This window comes from Magnolia sinica, chromosome 6 (genome assembly GCF_029962835.1).
Source record: "Magnolia sinica isolate HGM2019 chromosome 6, MsV1, whole genome shotgun sequence".
In the NCBI taxonomy this organism is placed as follows: Eukaryota; Viridiplantae; Streptophyta; class Magnoliopsida; order Magnoliales; family Magnoliaceae; genus Magnolia; species Magnolia sinica.
The window spans coordinates 90592682-90616724 of NC_080578.1; the positions used below are offsets into that span (position 1 = coordinate 90592682).

The 24043-nt window shown below is 38.8% G+C and overlaps 1 pseudogene; it reads right to left on the bottom strand.

The window, feature by feature from the left end:
• Positions 1-24043, bottom strand: part of LOC131249724 (uncharacterized) — a 90524-nt pseudogene that overhangs the window by 42267 nt on the left and 24214 nt on the right.

Below are 24043 nucleotides of genomic sequence, written 5' to 3' on the forward strand. Positions count from 1 at the left end.
ATGGTTAGATCGGCTTAATCTTTAAGGTTCTAGCATATTTCAACCTTAACAATCGGATGGACCACGTGGATCAGACTTCACATGTTAGCGTGGGCTTGACATAATTTTCCATGCTAAAAGCCAAAAGGCATTTTTGGCAAAGGTTCGGGGTTTTCATGTGTATGGTGCTCCCTTGTACAGCAAACAAATATACCATTGCTGCTACATACATAAATGTGATGGCTCCATGGCTAATCCGAACCGTCCATCATATAGGTTCTAGTTATAAATAGTAAATAATAAAATAAAATATAGAGAGAAAAAATAAAAATACCAACATGGAGGAGCTTTTTCCTATAATTCTCTCTTCCTCTCTTTCTTTGTTTCTCTTTTGATACACACTTATAATGTCTAGGGCCACTATAATCTATACGGTACATCCAATATGTCTATTATATGCTTCCCTGAATGCTCTCCTATGGCCCTAAAAAAGCAACTTGATCGATTATCAAGTGGACCACACAAGAGGATAAGATGCGACATCTACCATTAAAAAATTTCAGGATGCATTTGAAGCCCACTGTAATGAGTGTAGGACATCAAATTTACCTAGGGTATGGGGATGCTTTGATGCTCTCATATGGCTCCTAAAAAGATCTTAAGTCCTTTTTATATATTCTGCTAATTTTGGCAGGATTTACCGCCGTAAAATCTATGTGGTGTGAAAGCCGACTTTATAGATTAGCCGAACACAAATTATTTATTTGTAAACAAATTACCATTTAAAGCCAAATAAAATATATTGTAAATAATTTACACTTTTTATCAGCAAATCATTTAGTACTTACAAAATTTACAAGCATCTAAATGAACCTTTTTTTTTAAAAAAACATAAATTATTTTTTACACACGCACACACGCCCCACACACTCACGCTAGTGGAATCTCACCACCTATGGGTACTTGAACCTTTGACCAAGTGTTGAAACTCCTAAGAGTCTGCCACTGGAGCAAGAGTAAGGACCTTATAATGCCAACACTGCCTTGCCAACCCTGACCTAAGGCCAAGGCCTTATGGAAAATGGCAGAAAAGTTAAATTTCGGGCTTTAAATTCTTGATTTTACTAATGAATTCTCGCTCTTAATAGAGACGGGCATGAAATCAATGCTTATTTCTATCTATAAATAACCTGTACTTCTACTGCCAAGTATTATTATATGTTAGCAATATATTATATAATTTATAATTTCTATAAATAATTAAGCCGAGAATATCAGGATAGGTTGAAGCACATATGATTATGTTGTCCTTAAAGCGTTATTTCCCCCTTCTCAATTAGATTGAGAATGATAATAGGTTTCAGGCAAACAACTTCTAGGATACGACGAGCCTAGGTGTGGATTTGCATTTAGCTAATACAAAGAACCACAAATGGAATTCTATACACAAAATTTCTGGCAGATAAATAAAAAGAAAAAAAAAATCCAAAATCGGAAAGAGAATTAGAGAATCGTAGACCATTGCATTGGTCTGTTTCTTGAGTTCTTTTGGCTAAGATTCGTATGAACCTTGCCGACTGCTATGAGTACGCTTGATACTTCTTCCCTCTAGTTTATAGATGAGTATGGTTCGAGTGTTTTCGATAGATTGTTGAACCATCTAAGCACTATTTATATAGGCTAGGGTGGCTAACCGTTTTGCTCCAAAGCCATTAACCAATGTGACCATTTTCTAGCTATTGGTGAGAAACTAGCCGTTATTGGCAGTTTCTGACCGTTGTGCATGTGGAATAATTGCTACTACATGCTGGCCGTTTAGACTCACTGGCTAGCCGTTTATAGCTGTTGGGCTAGCCACATGCAGCAGTTTTTGCATGGTTGAAATTTATGTGCATAACGAGTTACACCTCACTCCAACGGCTAGTTTTTCCATCCTCTATAAAAGTCACACAGGTCTCATTCAGACCACTAGTTCTCATCTTAGCCACCTTACTCATATTTTCTGTTGCACCGCAACTCGCATAGGTTTGCGTAAGGTCGTGAAGGAGCCACCTATCTGTGACATGATGCACACGTGTGAATTACAAAGTGCGCCATTAACGCTTCTACAGCTACACTGCCTCACATGCCCATGCCCTCACACCAAGCCCAAGATCGTGCGGGGGGGGGGGGGGGTGGGGCTGGTGTTCTAGTGCGAAAGACAAGTCTCGATACTCCATGGATCAACCAAAGAAATATAATGGTAATCCACACCTCACATATAAACTTAAAATTTTCTTATCTCTTTTCAAATGTGGGACAATTCCCAAAAAAAAAAAACACCAAAACATGAATTTTTGTAAAAACACTTATAATTTTATATATTATTTATTAAAATATTTTAATCAATATTTTTTGCAACAATCCCCCACTTGATTGAAAATATTTTTTTTTTTTAAATATCTGCCAGAATAGAAATAACTTATATGCATAAAGAAAGATATCTTTCGATTTGAATTTTTCCTTAGTATTAGTATCTCAAAAGTCTATCAAAATTACTAGTAGCCGTAGCATTGAACCACTTATTCCTGGATAACAGAGCTAGAGAAACTACACACATATTCACTTTTGTAGTTCCCACAATCTTACTTAACACAATTAATGGCCATGTGCTCATGCTATTTCATGAATGATCTCGAGAGAAACTCCAACTCTTATGAGAGACGGCACCATCTCTATGTTCACATTGGTGAAATCCTTTCCGTGTCTTCGTTGTTATTAAAACACTTGTCCCTTAGACTGGATTTCATTAAGAGTTCTAAGACTCAACATTCTTTTTGTAATGCTCGACACTTATCTATTATGGATGAGGTTGTATATAATTTTAGTGCTAAAACTTTTCACATATCAGTAACTTTTTTTACTCATTAAACCCGAAATTAGAGATTTTTTGATTTTACGTTAGATTACCATCACTGGTGGAACTTTGGTTGAAGAGTTTCAATCCCACCACTTTAGATGTTGCCTTTAATACCTCTCTCATTAGAGGTTTAGTAAAATGGTCAACTAACTTATTGCTTGATTTCACATAGAAAATTACAACGATTTCATCTCAAATCAATTGTCTTACATAATCTTGCCGTAGATTTATATGTCTAGACTTTCTATTATAAGTGCCATTGTAGGCTCTGGCTAATGCGGCTTCACTATCACAATATGGTGACACAACCGGTATAGGCTTTAAACAAAAGTAATTTCTAATAAAAGATCCCTTAGCCACTCAACCTCTTTACCTGTTGCAGTTAAGGCTATAAACTCGGACTCCATAGTCGAGTAAGTTATGCAGGTTTGTTCTTAAATCCCCAAGATATAGCTTCACATCCTAGGGTAAATATGCACCTTGTAGTGGACTTGTTGTCCCTTGCACTCAATATTCAGCTTGCATTGGTATATCCTTCCAATATTGCAGGAAACTCTGAGTAAAATAACCTTAAGCCTACAGTTGCTTTTAAGTAACCAAAGACTCTATAATAGCATTCTAGTGTTCCATACTGGGGTTATAGTAAACCTACTGAGTTTACTCACAACAGATGCGATATTTGGTCTTATGCATTGCATAGCATACATTAAACTGCCTATAGTGCTCGCATACTCAAGTTGTGCAAATGTTCTTTCGTTATTCTCATTTAACTTGATACTTGGATCAAATGAGGTTTTTGCTTCTTTTTTATTGAGATGGTTAAACTTGTTTAGTATCTTCTCAATGTAATGAGATTGATACAAAGCATAACCCCTACTATGTTTTTTTAACTTTGATACTTAGGATGGTATTCACATGTCCAAGATCCTTCATTTTGAATACGGAAGACAAAAACTTCTTTGTTTCAGTTACGTACACCTTCCATTTTATTACTAATTATTAACATGTCATCAACATATAAATAAATAATAATTATACAACTATCATCAACTTTGGAATATATGCATTTATCAGCTACATTATGTATGAAACCATGACATAGTATTTGTTAATCATACTTCTCACACCACTGTTTAGGTACTTATTTTATTCCATACATATATTTAATTAATTTATAAATATTATTTTCATTTCCTAGCAGAACGAATCCTTCAAGTTGTTCCATGTATACTTCTTCATTGAGGTCACCATTTAAGAAAGCAGTCTTTATATCCATTTGGTGGATGTAAAGATGATTTATGGAGGCTAGTGCAAATAAAATCCTAATGAATGTTATCCTAGCTAAAGGAGAATATGTGTCAAAATAATCTATCTATTCAATTTGTCTGAATTCCTTAGCTACTAATCTAGCTTTAAAAGTTTGGATAGTCCCATCAATGTAATATTTTTTTCTAAATACCCACTTAAAACCTATGGATGTAGAACCTATAGGTAAGTTAACTAATTCCCATATTTAATTTGACACTATAGATACCATTTCATCGTTAATGGTTTCTTTTCAGAAAGCTGAGTCTCTACAACACATAGCCTCATTATATGTTTTAAGGTCATCTTCTTTAGTCATTACTATAGGTATTTTTCTAATAACATTTTCTCTATCTCCTTGTATAAAATGGAAAAAGATACACTGAGAGTCTATCTGATCGGCATCAAGACTCTTCTCTATTCTTATCCTCTGACTCTTATGAGGTTCGCTTGTAGCTTCCACTTCTTATGAAGTTATACTCACTGGTTCTCCATTAGGAGTTTGAACTTCATTATCCCTTGACTCCAAGGATAGTAAGTTCTCAAAAAACTCTATGTCTCTTGATTCTATTATGGTGTTAAATTATAGATTTAGAAGTCTATAAGATTTGCTATTTTATGCATACCTAACGAAGACGCACTTTATAACTCTGGGTCGTAACGTGGTTCTTTTGAGAACAGGAGTCCTGCAATATGCAAGACACCCCCACACTTTAAAATATCCTAGGTTAGGTTTTCTACATTTTCATATCTCATATGGTGATGTTTTATATTTTTTAGAGAGAATTCTATTTAGTATGTAACATGCTGTAAGTAGTGCCTCACCCCATAAACCGAGTGACAACTTTACTTGTATTAATATTGAGTTAACCATCTCTACTAACGTCTTATTATTCCTTTCTGGTATACCATTCTATTGCGGTGTATATGGTGAAGTACATTGGTGTATTAATCTATGTTCTTCATAGAAGTTAGAGAATTCATTTGAAAAGTATTTTATTCCTCTATCATTATGAAGAATCTTTATTTTTTTTATTTACTTGATTTTCTACTTCTGCTTTATATACTTTAAGCATGTCTGATACTTCATTTTTACTCTTTAATAGGTATACATACACATATCTAGACAAATCGTCAATAAAGTTTATAAAATACATTTTACCTCTACAAGTAAGAATGTTATTTAATTCACAAATATCACTGTACAAATAATCCAATACTTGAGATGATCTCTTGACACTAGGAAACGGTTTCTTAGTCATTTTGGATTGTATGCACACTTCACATTTATCATTCTCATTATCTTTATATGAGATTAAAACATTCTTAACCATGAATTTTAAGGTACTATATCCTATATGTGCTTGTCTATCATGCCATAATCCAACAGCTTCAACCATATACGCAGAAGTGCTACTTTCATTAAATGAAAACTTTATCATACCGTTACAAGCATATCTATTTCTGAAAAAATTCTTATTATTTGAAAGAATCAGTTTTCCTGACTCGTACACTACTCTTATTTGGGATTTACCCAGAAGATTCCCAGAAACTAAGTTTCACCTCATGTCTGGGACGTGCAACACATTTGTCAGAATCACGTTCTTTTCAGAAGTAAACATTAGTTCCACAGTTCCTTTGCCGATAACCTTCGATCGAACTTCATTACCGATTTAGACTTCTTGACCAATAGTTAATTTCTCATAGGTTCTGAAGGTTAATCAGTCGTAGCAGAAATGTATGGTAGCAGTAGTATCGTACCACCAACTAGGAGCTTTTCCTTGGATTGTGTTAACTTCAGTGATCATTGCCACTATATTGCCTTTTATTGTACTAGCTTCCTTTTTTTATCTATGATATCAGCAAACTCGAGTATAATGCCCGGTTTTTCCACAGACATGGCAAGGGCCTTTGAACTTTTCGTTCTTTTTTTGATTTTTCTTGAATTTTCTTTTATTGAGTTTTATGGAATCGTCCTTCTCGGGATTCTTGTTAGTAGTATTCTCTATTTCATGTACTTTGGACAAAGAATTCTCATTTTTAGTCTTTTTATTGCGATTACAGGAATCTTCCTCAATTTAAAGATGTTTTTGGATCCGTTCCAGTGTGTAGTCCCTAGTCTTATGCAATAACTTCTTTCTATAGTCTTTCCGCATCAAGGGCAACTTTTCGATAATAGCCCCGACTTGGAATGACTTAGGAAGATCAATTTTAATAGCCTTGATTTTATTCACTATTAGCTGCAATTCTTGAATTTGAGGCAGCTGTGGTTTATTATCTATCATGTTATAGTTGAAGTACCTAGCTATTAGGAACTTGTTGGTACCTTCTTCTTTAGCTTTGTATTTGAACTCCAAGGTGATCCAAATTTCTTTTACAGATAATATTTGTATTTACAGATTGTGCAGACGGTCGGAGAGCACGTTCAGTATGTGTCCACGGCACAGAAGTTCATCTTCAGCTCATTTGTTGTGGGCAATAATCTGTTTAGGTGTATCCTCCTCGATAGCTTCAGGTAGCGTTTGCAGATTTGGATCTAAAATGTAATAGATCTCTAAGGCCATTATAAGAAATTTGATCTTATATTGTCACCTTGTAGAGTTGGTTCCGTCGAACCGATTGAGAGGAATCAAATCTTGATTCATCAGTTTGATGGATGATACACTTTCGATTTCCATCAAATAATGTTTTAAGCTTGTTAGCAATATATTACAGAATTTATAATTTCTGTAAATAAATAAATCAAGAATATCAAGGCAGGTTGAAGCATCGAAAATTTTCAAGAAAATTATATCACGAGTTATAGTTCCCTTTCAGAATCTTGACCAATACGTTCCTATAAAAATGCTGATTTTTGTTGAAATTTTTTTTTGAGAGATAACATTCACTTTCATTAAAATTAGAAAGAAGAAAACAGATGAGAGAGAACCTGCTAAGATAGTGAGTAATTACTCTCCCTCGAAGAACAGATTACACGTTGAGGAGAGAACCCGCCGAGATAGCGAGAAATTACTCTCTCGTGAAGTGAATGGAAATGACCGCGAAGTGAATGAAGTGAATGGAATTGACCGCAAAGTGAATTGAAATATCTCTGATATTATCTTCTTCTCTAGCTCAGCGATAACGATAACACTGGCAGTGATATCGATAACGTTGGTAGTATCGGAAATTTCAGGTATTAGCAATGCATCACTAAGTATCGCCAACGTATTAATATCACTAATGTAATCACCAATATTTTCAAGTATGTAAATTCTAGGCGTCGCTTGTATTGCCCGCATTTCCGGTTATTAGCGATATTATCGATGATATTGATATTGTTTCCGTATCCTTGGCCAACGAAACTTGTAGCGATATCGATACTTCGAACACTGGTCCCAGGACTTTCTCCAACTAGAAACCATTACCCAAATAGTTGATGCGTTTTTATAGTTGAATGTAGACCATATGCAACTCTGGCGAATTCCAAAACAATTCCCTTCTCTCCCTTATTGAGAAGTGACTGAATTGACCATGAAATGTATGGAATTGACCGTGAAGTGATAGGAATTGACTGTGAAATGCATTGATTTGACCGCGAAGTGAAGGAAATTGACCGTAAAATGCATGGAATTGATCATGAAGTGAAGGCAATTGATCGTGAAATGCATGGAATTGACCGTGAAGTGAAGGGGATTGACTGTGAAATGAATTGGATTGATCGTGAAGTGAAGGGAATTGACCGTGAAATGCATGTAATTAATTGTGAAGTGAAGGGAATTGATCGTGAAATGCATGGAATTGATCGTGAAGTCAAGGGGATTGGCCATGAAATGAATTGGATTGACCATGAAGTGAAGGGAATTGACCATGAAATGCATGGAATTTATTGTGAAGTGAAGGGAATTAACTGTGAAATGCACGGAATTGACCGTGAAGTAAGGGGGAATCACATGGAATTGACCATAAAATGCATGGAATTGACTGTGAAGTGAAAGGAATTGACAGTGAAATGCAGGGAATTGACCGTGAAATGAATGTCTTATTAGAAATTTGAATCATAATGGTAAGAAATTCGCAATTTCAAAGAAAGCAACAAATGTATCTAATATATAACATTTACAGTCGTATTACAAAAAAATGCACTACAAATTACATTATTCTGGAGGTATTGGATATTTGCAACTCCGACGATTATGCCCTGTTTGTTTGCAACGTCCACATTTTTTTGTTGTTCGTTCCTCTCCATAGAAAAGCATCCGTGCCTTCTTCAGTCTTCCAACTGATCTCCTCTGTAGCGGGGGCTTGATACTTGCACAATACTCCTTGAATCCTGAAGAAATTTTTCATTGACTCTTGTCCCCTATTGGGTACACGAAATCTTTATACGTGATCTAGTAATTCTTCGCCGTGTACAACGGGGAGCAGTACGAATAATGAGGAAGATTATAGTTTATACATGTAAAAGAGCATGAAAACAAGGGAATCCCTTACTTTAAACTCGCGACATGTACATGAAAGCTCACTGAGGTTGATAGTATCATTGTAGTCTCCCACAACATAATATTCATCCCGAGAAATTGCGTGGCAATGAATATCTCGTGCCTTCGGTATGAGATCCTTTAATTGTTTCTCAGCCCATGGTGTCAACGGTCTAACGAATAATGATGTTGATTCTCTTCTCTTATAAAACATCTCTTGAATTTTCATTCTAACCGTCTCTATCAGCATAGTCACAGGATATTCTCGTGCTTCTTTGAATAGAGTATTGACACACTCAGCTATGTTTGTAGCGACCAAATTGAATCTTTCCTGAGAAGCGCGAAGATGCCTACTCTTCATACCCTATTTCCCTCAGCCATGCATGTAAGGGGGGTTGGCAAGTTCGATATCATGCATTAACTTTTCAAACTCAACCCTCTTACAAGTCTTTACAGCTTGCCAATAGTAGATTTCTAACGACTTGTCTTTGAACGTGTCCAACAAGTTTTAGTATATATGATCCGAGCAGTAGCCATAGATTGCTGCTTGGAAGACCTGGGGAACTTTTTTCATTAAACCTTTATGCCGGTCTGATATGATCATAAGACCAGGTAGATCCCTTAACGAATCACTGAGGTAGGTAAGGAATCAGTTCCAACTGCTGCTGCTCTCTGATTTTCCGATACCAAAAGCGACTGGAAAGATATGATTGTCGTCATCCAAAGCCGTAGCAATGAACATAACACACTTATACTTACTTTTTAGATGCATCCCGTCAACGGCCAAGACCCTTCATAAAGATGTTTGAAAAATTCTGTTGCACTATCCGAGCGCAACAAAAATCTCTCGAACCTCATCGTCTGTTGATTCACAAACAGGGCAGTCACTGTCCCCGGGTTCGCCATCCTCAACTCATGCAAGTACATTGAGAGTTCTTTGCAAGAGTCTTTATAAGACCCTATTACGCGATCGATTGCAATCTTTTTAGCGCGCCATACCTTCTTATAGCTAATAAGAATATTATACTTCTCTTGCATTGTGAATATAATGTCCTTAGGCTTTAATCTCAAGCGTTGCTCAATGCGATTGACAGCTAGTTCACTGGCCAGCTTACTGCTTGCTTGCCGATGATCGCTCTTCATCCATGACATTCCACATGTATGTATGGACGTGTAAGTCTCAATCTTGAATATCCTCGCATCATTCACCATAGATGCGTGTACCCTCCATTCACACTTATCTCCCACACACGCCACGGTGAATTTCTTGGATGTGGAATACAGGGCCTTGTATTGAAAATTGTTGTGAATTGCAATTTGGCTCAAAACATACTTACACCGGCTCTTGTCCTTAAACGTTTGGCGAACAGCTATATCAATCAGGTTATCAAGTGGATATGAATATAGTGACATGTCTACATTGGTGAAACCAGCATCCTCGAAAAGTACAATGGGAAGGCGAGTGGTGAAGTCCAATGTTCAATCCTACTCGGGTAATGGAATGTTGCTTCCACTTACGTTTCCGGCGTTGGATGTTGAGGGCAAATATACTCTTGTAAATGAAGGTAATGCCGTATATTCACTTCTGAGTTTGAAGTCAGCTGACGCGCTCACTTGTCTTGTCATGAAGTTTGATGTTTGAGCCGGCTCAGGTACTGGAGTATTGCTTAGAGGAACCTGTGAAGGCGATGTCATATATTCATATTTCAAGCCATGTTCCTCACCCAAACATCCAACAACTGGAGCGTCATGTTCAAAACCACTGTAAGCCACTGGGTCTTTGAGTATTGCCTCATTAACGCGCTGCATTGTCTCGATGAATAAATGGATGTAGTGATCCGGATGCTTCAACTGTGCTACCAAGAACATTCTCACATCTTCGTCATCTTCAATTACAGTTGGAGGGACTGATTCGTTTGTATAAGGATACAATGCTTTCAACCTAATATCGTAATCCTCAGGTCTACTCTTCGCAATTCTGTATATTTTCGATAGAAGCTCATCATATGTAGTGTCAACGCCCACAATAGTAGGTTTCAAGTCTCCACTCTTGTACGTGTATCGATTGTTTTCGCTTACTAACTCCCCATCATATGAGTATAAGATGATTACCGAAGCCATTTTCTGAAAACAAACACAATAATATAACTCGTTTAGTATTCGCATGTATAAGGTGGATTTGACCTAGTAGGAAATCCACCATTGTACTAGCTTAAATATGACCGACTTATCGATCATATTTTCAAAATTCTAAATTGCAAGGATGTATGTCACTCAGTTCGCAATGATTTTCACTCACTTCGCAGTCAATTTCACTCACTTTTAGGGTAGGTTCACTCACTTCACGATGAATTTCATTCACTTCTCGGTCCTGAAGTGATTGAAAATGACGGCAAAGTGAGTGAACTTAAGTGCAAACTGTTTAAAAATGATTGCGAAGTGAGTGAATTTGACCGCGAAGTGATTAAACTTGAGCGCAAACTATTTGAAATTGACCGCGAAGTGAGTGAAATTGACCGCGAATTGACTGAAATGACTAATGAGGTCATATTTGAGTGAAAATGATGGATAAATGTGTGAAGTTTACTAAGAAGTGCATGAAATGGACCGAGAAAGTCATTACATTTACCGCGAAACATCGTCAAATTGACTGTTCACTTCTTGAAGTTGATGGTAAAATGCATGAAATTGACCAAGTAGTGCATGAAGTTGACTGAGTAGTAGGAAATACACCATTGTACTAGCTCAAATATGGCCGACTTATCAGTTAAATTTTCAAAGTTCTCAATTGTAGAGATGTATGCTACTCAGTTCACGATGATTTTCACTCACTTCGTGGTCAAATGCACTCACTTCTAGGGCAGGTTCACTCACTTCACGATGAATTTCACTCACTTCTCAGTCCTGAAGTGATTGAAAATGACTGCAAAGTGAGTGAACTTAAGTGCAAACTGTTTAAAAATGACCGGAAGTGAGTGAATTTGACTGGGAAGTGAGTAAAATTTACCGTGAAGTGAGTGAATTTGACCGTAAAGTGAGTAAAATTGATCGCGAAGTGAGTGAAATTGACAGCAAATTGAGTAAAATTGACCGAAAAGTGAGTAAAATTGACCACAAAGTTAGTGAAATTGACTGCGAATTGACTAAAATGACCGATGAGTCGGTCATATTTGAGTGAAAATAACGGATAAATGTGTGAAGTTTACTGAAAAGTGTATGAAATAGACCAAGAAATTCATTACGTTTACCGCAAAACATCGTCAAATTAACCGTTCACTTCTTGAAGTTGACGGTAAAATGCGTGAAATTGACCAAGTAGTATATGAAGTGGACCAATAAATTCAGTAAATTGACCGGAATCTAAGTGAAATTGACCGAGAAACTTTGTCAAACTGCATGAAATTGACTTATAAGTGCATGAAATTGACTGCGTGAAATTGACCATGAACTTCTAGGTAAATTCTTCAGATTTAAACATCCTTACCTCCCACAGCCTTCGTATCAGTGAAATCCGTGTTCGAGATGAAGAATAACAGTGCGTTAATGTGAAACACATTCTTCAGAGAAAAGTCTTCAAGATTTCACGTTTACCAATGCATTCACGTCCTCTCAAAAAAAAGAATGCACTCAGCCTCAAGTAGAATGCAATATAAAAGATGTAATGTGATAGTAGTAGGATGGAGATTATACAGAGATTTAATGAACAAATTGAGTGAAAAAGAAGAAAGAGAGGTGATAAAGATGAGCTGGAACGTGTATTTGAGTGTTGGGAAGAGAATGAAATGAAATCATAAAGCATGACATTTTTGATCCTTGGAAAAGAAAGTCGTCCCTATAGTAGGGCTTATTCTTGGATGTAAAGGTTCATGGCCATAAGTGGGTCGTACAGTAGGGAATTTCTCGGTAGCTTGCACACCTGCCATTTACTGTCCTATCATAGCCCATCGTGACCGGGCATTATGCCAGATGAGTCAGATGAGTCATGTCATCACATTTCACCCGTTCAATTATAATAATTAACTTATTTTATTTTTAAAGGTCTCTATAAAAATATTAATTTCGTAACTTCCTTAAGATCGGGAGCCTGGTTGATGCGTGGGTACCTGCCTGGGAGAGCGGATTTGGTGAGACCACGGCCTCACCTTGGACGGTGGGGCCCTCACCGTAGGGTTACCGTGGGGCCCACCTAGCTGTATGTATTATGTATCCATGTTGTCTATCCATTTTTCTAAATCATTTTCAGGGTCTTGTCTCAAAAATAAAGCAGATCCAATTACCTGGTGGACCACACGGTGACAAAGAGCGGTGATCATTGACTGTCCTACCATTAAAAACTTTTTAGGGTGCACATTAATGTTTCTGTAGTGTTTATTTACCATCCAATCCATTAATCAATCCATTAATAAGGTCACGTGAGCCTGAACGAAGGAAAAAAAAAAAAACAAACCAAATATCATCTTTATCCATACAAATATCAGCTTAATTTTGCCAATCATTTATCCAAGTCATGGATAGGATGGTTATGATGGCATAACAAAAGCGATCCTTTTAGAATTATAAGTAATATATGATGGTCCCTAACAAATAGATGAATCACACTGTTTATTGGACCTATTTCTGGGTAAATGATCTCAGCTCTTCATGTTTATGACTATTGATCAAATGGTTGATATTTGTCATATCAATTTGATGTTTCCATGATAGCCCATGAAATATGTGTTTGACATAATGAACAGTCTAGATCATTGGATTCGACTTAAGGTCGAGCAGTGGAGCATTTTTCCTTCTTGGGTATTGGGTATTGTCAAGATGGATATACCTTTTCATGGTCATGAGGACTGATATTTGTAATAATTCAGACATCCATCTGAGACGCAAATATCTTATTTTTGAACCATCTAAGTATAGAAAGATTAATAAGAAGCAACTGCATATGAACAGTCCTAACTTAAGGTGTACACGAGCCGAGCTAGCTCGGTTAGCTCGTTTAGCTCACTCGACTTGACTCGAAAAAGCTTGATTCAACTCGGTTCAAAGTTGAGTTCGAGCCGAGTCGAGATGATTTTTTGAACTCGAAAATGAGTTCGAGCTGAGTTCAAGCTGGCCAGCTCGACCCGACTCAGATCGAACCCAACCTGAATCGAACTCGGATCAAACTAGTTCGGTGACTCGGTTACTATGATATTGATGTTGCTCACCAAGTGTTTGATGACATGACTCAAAGAAGTGTGGCTAGTGGCAAGGAAAGTATGTTTATGAAACCAAAACACTTTTTTTCTTGATTTTTATGTTGCTTAGAAGGTGTTTGATAAAATACCTATAAATCCATTGTTCCTATTTCAAATACAGTGAGATGTTGAAGGTGTAGTCTAGGTGTCTGTGAAAATGCTGCAATGGTGAACTCGGCTCAATCTTGGATTGATCTCAGCTTGCCCGAGCTGCTGATCGAACTGAGCTGAGCTGGTCAGTCAAGCTCGAGGATTGAGCCGAGCCAAGTTCAAGCTGAGGTCAGCTAGTGGCCGAGCCAAGTCGAGCTGAGGCCACCTCGACTTGGTTCGACTGGACGTACACCCCTGGTCCTAACTCTGATTTATGTATATCATCACAACACAATCTCCTTCAATCAACAGTTATTGGATGATACAGCTTGTGGTGCCCACCCTTCGATTCCCAACACTGCATGTAAAGTAATTTTGATTAGACAATCCACCAACCAATCAATTAGGATGAATTTTTTTTTTTGGGCCATTACAACCTAAGGACCACATCGCTCGAGTGGGGCCCACATGTACTGCAGGGCCGGCATCACATCATATATGAATCGACCTGTAATATTGCATCATTTTCATTTAACAATCTCATGTATGGGTGTGTAATTAATAGATCGGTAACATTGACTGTTATTTGCTTAAAGAATAAGAAAAATTAGTAGTGTGAGGGCCAAGATCTCCTCACACACGTGCGTGATCTGAACCTTTTGTCTCCTTGGTCCTGCCTTGAATGGGATGTACCCCAAGAATCACATTAGTCTTGTGATCTTAGCCACTGATTGGAGGACTTTTAAGGATTACAAATGAGAGGTTAGGAAAAACTCAGCTTTATGTTAAATGGACAAAAATCCTTGGATCATTGGCTAGCATCACATAATTGGCATGTGCCTTATCCATGGCAGAGTATAATGGATGAACGGTCAGGATCTCGCACATATGAACGGTATGTGAAGAGATGGATTTCTTGACTGGTAACTTTCAACATCAGATGGATATATATATATATATATATATATATGGAAAAGGTACTATGCGCTTGAGCTGATGGGACCATCCCATGAGGTCGAGCTGTGTGGGCCCCATTGTGATGCGTTTCAAACATCTACCCCATCAGTCAGATGCACCATTCCATCGCGGGCCTAGGCCTCAAAAATCAAGTCAATCCGTGACTTGTGTGGGCCGCACCACATACAGCAGTGGGGAGGGGCCGTGCACCATCAAAACATTCATAATCATTTTTTGGGCCCACCGAGATGTGGTTTGCAAATCCAGCCCATCCATTATGTGTGTCCCACTTGGATGAGGGTTCAAACCAAGTTTCAGCAGCATTCAAAACTCAGGTGGGCCCTACCAAGTGCTTTTATATGTTTTTGGCATGTCTTCACATGATTTTAGATGGTATGGCCCACCTGAGTTCCATATATGGCTGATTTTTGGGATATCCCATAATTCAGAGGGGACCCATCAAATGCACGGTGTTGATGGTCGACAAGCATCACGATGGGGCCCACACAGCTCGACCTCACGGGAGCTTATCGTGAGGTCGAGCGCAAACACACACACATATATAGCGGAACGCTTACTTGCGAACCAGTTCACACGGACTTCCTACGAACTTTTTTGAGAACTCATTATATCTGATGAGTCTCGAAAATCTGAACGGTTCACATGAAGCAGAAACTCATGAAACCCTCTACTACTAATTTTTACTTTGAACCAAAACTTCGGTGGGCCATAAAAATGCAAATAGTTTCTTCCCTTGATTTAAATTTCTCTTTGCTATGGCCCACTAGAATCTTAGATGAGGGTGAAATTTCTCCCTTTGAGGTTTCATGGGATTCCGCATCTTATGGACCGTTCAGATTCGACACCCATAACACGTGTGCAAAGGTGCGCACGTGCGTAGGTGAGCATGCATCTATATATCGTACTATGAGGTCGACCTCATGGGAACTTCCCATGAGGTCGTGCTGTGTGGGCCCCACCATGTTGTGTTGAACATCAACACCGTGCATTTGATGAGTACCCTTTATGTTATGGTATATCCCAAAAATCAGCCGTATGCAGAGATGAGGTGGGCCATACCATCTAAAACCATATGAAGACATGCCAAAAACATATAAAAGCACTTATTGGGGCCCACCTAAGTTTTGGATGTGGCTGAAACTTGGGCTGACCCCTCATCCAAGTGGGACACACAATGGATGGTCTGGATTTGTGAACCACATGTAGGTGGGCCCAATAAATAATTATGAATGTTTTAATGGGAGGGTAACCCTTCTCAACTGTTTTATGCAATGTGGCCCACCTAAGTCATCATGGAATGGTGACTTGATTTTTAAGTCCATGGCCTATCATGGAATGGTGCATTTGACTGATGGGGTAGATGTTTGACAAGCATCACGGTGGGCCCGGACCTCATAATACCATTTCCCACATATATATATGTGTGTGTGTGTGTGTGTGAGAGCGCGCGCGTGCATGCATGTAGTAACTTCGTGCAAAGGGCTTCTGTAAAAAACTCATGTCAGGAACCAACCGTGTGACTCGCTCTCAACGTTGTATATAATTTAGACCATACGTCAGATTCCATGGTAGATATCAAGATTCGCATGTAATGACCTATGAACCAGTGCATAGGTGAACATTCTTTTATATATATATATGGAAATGCTCACCTGCGCACCTGTTCGCAGAGAACTTGTGTGAACTTTTTTAAGAACCCATCATACGTGATGTGGATCCAAAATCTGAACCGTCCATGTGAAGCAACACCTCATGAAACCCCCTGCGCCCAAGTTTTACTTTGATCCAAAACTTTGGTGGGCCATGAAAAATGAAAACAGTTTCCTCCCTTGATTTGCATTTCTCTTTGCTATGGCCCACCAGAATTATAGATCATGCTGAAAATTTGGCTTTTGGGTTTCATGGGATTCTGCATCACATGGACCGTTCAGATTAGACACCCATAACACGCGTGCAAAGGTGCGCACGTGCATACGTGAGCATGACTCTCTCTCTCTATATATACATGACGAAACTGCCCTCATTCAATCACCACTGTTTACTGTGGGGTGGTTCGCCAGAGACTTTGATCTCCCTCATTTTTGGGAGCATGCCTTGATGTTGAAAATAAGATGAACGGCAGGGATAAAAATATACATTATGGAGGAGCCGAGCACTATCCAATAGCTATGTGAATACTGGAGGAAGCGGAATGCCTGGTGTACCCCGTATTTCGTGCAAAGGCTTTCCTAAGAAGTTCCTGCCAGGGCCACCGTAGTGTTTGTGAGAAATCCACCCCAGTTCATTCATTTTTCAAGATTACTGTAGGACATGCAACTAAAAATAAGATACGTCCAAGACTCAAATGGATCAGGGAAAAGCAAGAAAAGGAATGCCTACAGTTGAAACCTTCCTAGGCTCTGCCTTAAGTTTATATGCCATCCAAACCGTTTATAATATCACTCCCACCGCCGTTATGAACTGAAAAAAGCATGAAAAACTTGATACAAAACTTTCGTAGTCATATGAATGTTCCAATGATGGTTGTTCAATCCCCATTGTTTCCGGCCTCTCATGTGGATCACTCGAGTCTTTTATTGAACTTGGTTTTACTATTATGCACTAAAATGATCTTTGAAAACTGGATAGACGGCTTTGATATAACACATACATCATGATAGAATCCACATAACTTTTGGTGACATCAACACACCAGTGGTGGCACGCTAGGCAATCCGCTTTTATTGAGAGCGGACTTGGTGAGACCCCGGATCCACCAAGGTGGGTGGAAACCTGGATCAATCCACCACTATGATATACGTATGTTCCATACATCCACACCGTCCATCCATTTTAAGAGCTTATTTTATAAAATGATATAAAAAATTGAATCATATCCAAATCTAATGCAAACCACACCACAGGAATATTTATTTTCCATCCAACTTGTTGATAAGGTCACTAAGACCGGGATGAAGAGACCACAAAAAATCAGCTTAATCCAAAACTTTTGTTCCCACAAGAAATTTTTGATTTAACACATACATGAAGTGGGCCTCACAACCGGGGATACTACCCACCCGCACCCGGCATTCGGCATCCCTTCTTTTTAGCCCCACAAGTATGCAAGTTCATCCCATGATTTTCCCATCACTGCAAACTTCCTAGGGCCCAACCTGATGTTATCAGGGCCATCCAACCTGTTGACAAGGCCACACAAACATGGACAGAGAGCAGACACAAAATCATCTTGATCCGAGCTTCCATGGCCTTAATATGTTTTTAATGACAGGCATTTCTTCACCAGTGTTTCGTGTGGCAGGGTTCACCTGCGCTTCAAATCTGGCTCATTTTTGGGCTGACGGCATAAAATGAGATCACAAAATGGGTGGATGACATTGATCACATACATACATAAAGGTGGGCCCCATGGAATCCTTTGCACGCTTGCCCTTACAATTGATATATATATATATATATATAGATATATATATATATATATATATATATATATATATATATATATATATATATATATATATATATATGAGTCCCGGTCTCCTGCGCACAAGGCCGCATGGTGCTTAAATGCGAGCATTTATAAGAACTGTTGGATTATACTCATCGGCTGAGATTCAGCATCCGTGACAATAAGAGAGTCATCAAAACATGACTCGCTTGCCAAGATTTTTGCAATCTCAAGGGAATTGCAGAGATTCCCTCGTGCTCACGGCAATGGCACCGTGTTCGCAATTGTATCTATTGGACAATGCTTTGTGAGCCGATCATGATGCAGGTGTTTTATCCATGCCGTTCATCTATTTTTTTTCATATTATTTTGGAGCATGAGCCCAAGAATGAAGTAGATCCAAATCTCAAGGACCATGGAACAGGAAAGCAACGGTATTGAACACCCATATCGTTATATATATGTATATTCTAATTGCAACCATTTCATAGGTCCTGCCAATTTGTCACTCGTGCTGGACACCCAATCCATGCAAATGGTGGGCCACATCATGAAGATCACGTGGGGGGGAAAATCAGGATGGTCGACTGGGACACACCACCTATCTACAAGGTGTCTGGACTTTGTGGACCCCACACCTATCTACAATTGTCACTGAACAATGTTCCATGCTTCAGTGACAATTATGACTATTGGTATTTAGAGTTGAATGCAAGCCATTGGAAAACTTCTTTTCATTGTCTAAGTATGTCTACCTATAGTGATGGTCATAATCATCCATTCAACCTAAGTTTCTTATAGTGGCCCAGATAGCATGGAATTCACAACATGAATGGTTTTGATTATTGCAACCACAGGTTATTTAGGCCCCAGTGTCTGGCAAACACGTGCTGGGTGATGAGTCTGTGATAAAGGCCAAATTAACTCATTACACGGTATGGTCATCTTGAAAACTTGTTAGTACCATAATCCTATGCTTGTTTTGCACCATTTAAAATGGTTGTGATTCGTCAAACGTACACACAGCATAGTTGCAAGGCAATCCAGATTAAATCACTGACTCAACCATGGATGGAGCATAACCAGGAATTTGCAAGGATAAGTAGCTATCCGATTTTCCCTTTGATTTCGGACCATTCAATATTTTACTTTTAACCATCCATTTGATAAACATTAATTGGATGGTTAGGATTGCTTGATCATTGCAATTTCAGAGCTATCCTCCACATGTAATAGGACCCACAATTTCAATGGTCTGGATAGCAAAGCAGTACATCAATGCCCACATGGGAGGATTACCGTCCGGGCTAAGATTTGTGGGGCCCACCATGTTGTAAGTGTTACCCCATTTATTGCTTTTATCAGATTATTTTAAGGTATTATCCTAGAAATGAGGCATGTCAACAACTCTAGCGTACCACATGAAAGGCTTGAAGTGATAATTACACACCATTGAAACCTTTCTAAGGGCCACCGTGCTGTTTTTTTTTTTTTTTACCATCCAACCTATTCATAAGGCCAGGTAGACGATGGATGAAGTGAAAACACAAATATCAGCTTTAATCTGAAACTTCTCTTGCTCCTAAGAAGTTTTTAAAGGTGGACGTTCAATCCCCACTTTATGGCCCATTGCAGGTGTAGAGTTGCTTTAGTTTAGGGATCATACCTTAAAATGATTCAACAAAAGCCATGAACGGTGAGAATCATCACGGTGGGCCCCACAGAGCCCTACCCGGACGGATTACTGTCTGGGCGGGGGTAGGATGCAATCTGCTTCCGGGAAGGTACCGTGCGTGAGGGGACGTAGATTTCCTGTGGAAGCCTTTCACAGGAAGTTCCTGCGCAAGATTTTGGGTGGGGCCCATTACTATGTTTTTGAGAAAGCCACTCCGTCCATCTATTTTCCGAGTTTATTTTATGACATGCGACCAAAAATGAAGAGGATCAAAAACTCAAGTGGGCTACACAAGAGGAAACAGTGGGGATTTAGTTACCACCATTGAAACATTTATATGGCCACAAAAGTTTTGTATCGGTTTAATTTGTTAGTTTTTTCACTTCACGTCTGTGAAAATGACCTTATAAACGGTTTGGATGAATATAAACATCAACGTGGCTCCTGGGAAGGTTCTAACCGTAAGAATTCCTTTTCGTTTTGTTTCATCTCGTATGGCCCACTTGAGCTTTCGATACTCATCATTTTAGGTCTCATGTCTTAAAATGAGCTCAAAAAATGGATGGACGGGTTGGATTTCTCACAAATATCACACTACAAAATCCTTGTGTAGGAACTTCATGCGAAAGGCTTTGGTTGGGTATCCGCATCCTGCGCAAGGACACGAATTGGATAATGGCAGGTTGGCTACTGAAGTGACGTCACCAACTTCTGTGGGCCCCACCATGATGTATGTGTTGTATTAACATCGTTCATACAATTGGAGAGTTTATTTTAGAGCATGGTCCAAAGAACAAGGCAGATCCAAGGATGGGGTGGACCCCACCACAGAAAACAGAGATGAGAGTGATGCCCACCGTTGAAACCTTCCAAAGGTCCACATGATATTTATTTGAGATCCAACCTGTTCATGTGTTAAAGCAGACATGAAAGAAGGGAAAACACAAATATTAGCTTGATCAAGAACTTTCATGGCCCTTAGAACTTTTTAACGGTGGGCGTCACTCACCCCACTGTATTTTGTGGTGGAGTCCTCTCGGGCTTTGGATCTGATTCATTTTTTGGATCATGCCCTAATATGATCTCTCGAAATGGATGGATGGTGTAGATACAAAACATACATCATGGTGTGGCCCACAAAACTTGGTGACATCATTTCAGTAGGAGTCTCGCTACTCAACATGCAATTCCCGTGAGATTGCGAAAATCTTGACGCGCGTGTCACCCTTTTGCAGACTCTCTCGTTGAGAGAGTTGTTGAATCCCAACCAATGAGTGTAATCCAAGAGCTCTTATATAAGCTCGCATTTAAGCACTATGCAGCCTTGTGCGCGGGAAACCATTTTTGTACACACACACACACACACACACGTATATATACACATACACGGGAAAAGGTTCCATGCGTCGTGCTCATGGGAACTTCCCATGAGGTCGAGTTGTGTGGGCCCCACTGTGATGTATGTCGAACATCAACACCGTGCATTTGATGGGTCCCCTTTAAATTATGGGATCCAAAAAATCAGCCGTATACGGAGCTAATGTGGGCCATACCATCTAAAATCCTGTGAATACATGCCTAAAACATATAAAGGCACTTGGCGAGGCCCACCTGAAATTTGGATGTGTCTGAAACTTGGTCTAACCCCTCATCTAAGTGGGACACACATAATGGATGGGCTGGATTTGTGAACCACATCTTGGTGGGCCCAACAAATGATTATGAATGTTTTAATGGGAGGGAAACCCTTCTCAACTTTTGTATGTGGTGTGACCCACACAAGTCACGGATTGACTTGATTTTTAATCCCTAGGCCCACCATGGAATGGTGCATCCGACTGATGGGGTAGATGCTTGACACGCATCATGGTGGGGCCCACACAGCTCGACTTCATGGGAAGTTCCCTATATATATATATATATATATATATATATATATATATATATATATATATATATATATATATATATATATATAAGGGAAAATTAAATAAATAAATAAGTTAAAAATTCTACTGCTCACAGTTAATTAAGGTAAAAGAGACACTGTTTCTCTATATTTACAAAACTTAAGCTTAAATTTAAGGGCTTTGTTTTAAATATTTTGAAAGTATGCAATTATTCCAGGATAGTCTAAAAAGTAGGTGGTTATACGGAAAAATTGCTTTAGGTAGGTGGTTATACGGAAAATTTTTGTTTTCTTCTTTTTTTCTTTTTTTCTTTTTAACACTTTCCTATTGCTTTGTAGGTTATTTATATTTAAGTTCCTATCTCGGTAGGCCTCACCATGATGTGTCTGTCCAAGTGACTGACTGAATGCCCCAAATACAAGCCGTATCCAAAAATCAGGTGTGCCACGTCATCTAAAATAGTGAGAAATTGTTCCTAAAATATATAAAATATAAGTGAAAGGATGTCCCAAAATTCTACCTTATTCGAAAATCAGGTGCCCCACATAAAATGTAAGCGAAGGAATGTCCCAAAATCAACTCTCTCTGAAAATCACGTGCACCGCACCATTTAAAATAACATTTAAAACAGTGAGAAATCATTCTTGAAACATATAAAATCACTTGGTGGGCCCACTTGAGTCTTGCAATGGCCCGAAATTTGGTGGATGAGTTAGATGTCTGAACCACATCTTGACAGCATTACAAACAATAATCATGAAGGTTTTGGCTCAGTTAATTGTTGTGTGGCCCACTTACAGTAAGGTCAATCTTATATGAACATTCTCCATACTCACGTCCACAGACCCATTTGCATGTGATAGCCAATCTGTCTCGACTGTGTCCATTTTCTCCACACCACCATCAATAACCATAAGGCAAAAATCATGTTAGTTGGATGAACCCAACCCTCTAACCAGGCTCTCTCTCTCTCTCTCTCTCCCTCTCTCTCTCCCTCTTAATCATCCATTTGCAATACTAGATTGGATGGTTTGGATCATCTAACCAAAGCGTTTCTTTGGAGTCATAAGCAATCGATGGTGTGGGCCTATCCAATATGTTTCAACATTATGAATCGACCTATGATTCCTCGGCTCGATCGTCACTATTTATTTTTCATGCTATTGATTAGATGGTTAGGATCACCTAATCATTGTGACTCTGTCACAACTAACAATAGTGACATCAAGCAATCGACAGCCTTTTGAGTTTTAAGAGCATTTGGTTGTTTGACATGATATCTCTGACAGCTTAAGCTTTTAGAGAAAGTGATAGTTTGATATAGCATTAGAGCAGAAGTCGGTTATATATTGACATACGATCCTATTGATATAAAATCCTCCAATGGCTCTGGCTTTTAGAAAAAGTGGTTGTTTGAAACATTTAAAAGATTTGGGAGTGTTATCAAAGAGATTGTGTGTGTTGCTTGCGCATGGTACGGATGCATCTCTGATTTATAAATTGGATTTTTTTCGTGCCCACCCTCCAAGTTGAGTGGTAGCATTTGAGACAACGTTCCAAAAATGATGAGAGTAAGGAAAGCAAGTTCCTGCTTTTTCATGCTCTTATAAAATAGAGAAATGCTCAGTACCCCAGCATGCGTGCAGTTGTATGCACTCGTACATGTGAAAACAAGGTGCATGTCTGTGACATTGGAGCCGGTCATCAAGTGATCCGATTGTGTCATCAAGCGATCGGATTGCAAGTAAGACATGACCTAAAAATCAGGCTAATATGATCGTCTGGTGGGAGACATGTCTACATGGAAAATAAACGGTTAAGAGAGATTATCTAACAGTTTGAATTTGATGGATGCATGAGGTCCACTGGACGGTAATCTCCTGTAATGCCGCATACATATGATGGAGGCTCTGTGGGCAGAATGATGTAGAACGGGTTGTGTACAATTTCATGGCTAAGATGGACCAGAAAATACTTGATCGGAGGTAGAAGTGATCCGGTCAGGCAAAAGCTTAAAGCAGGCATATCTCACAAACCGGAATGAGTTATCCAACTGCCATAGGGATAGGAG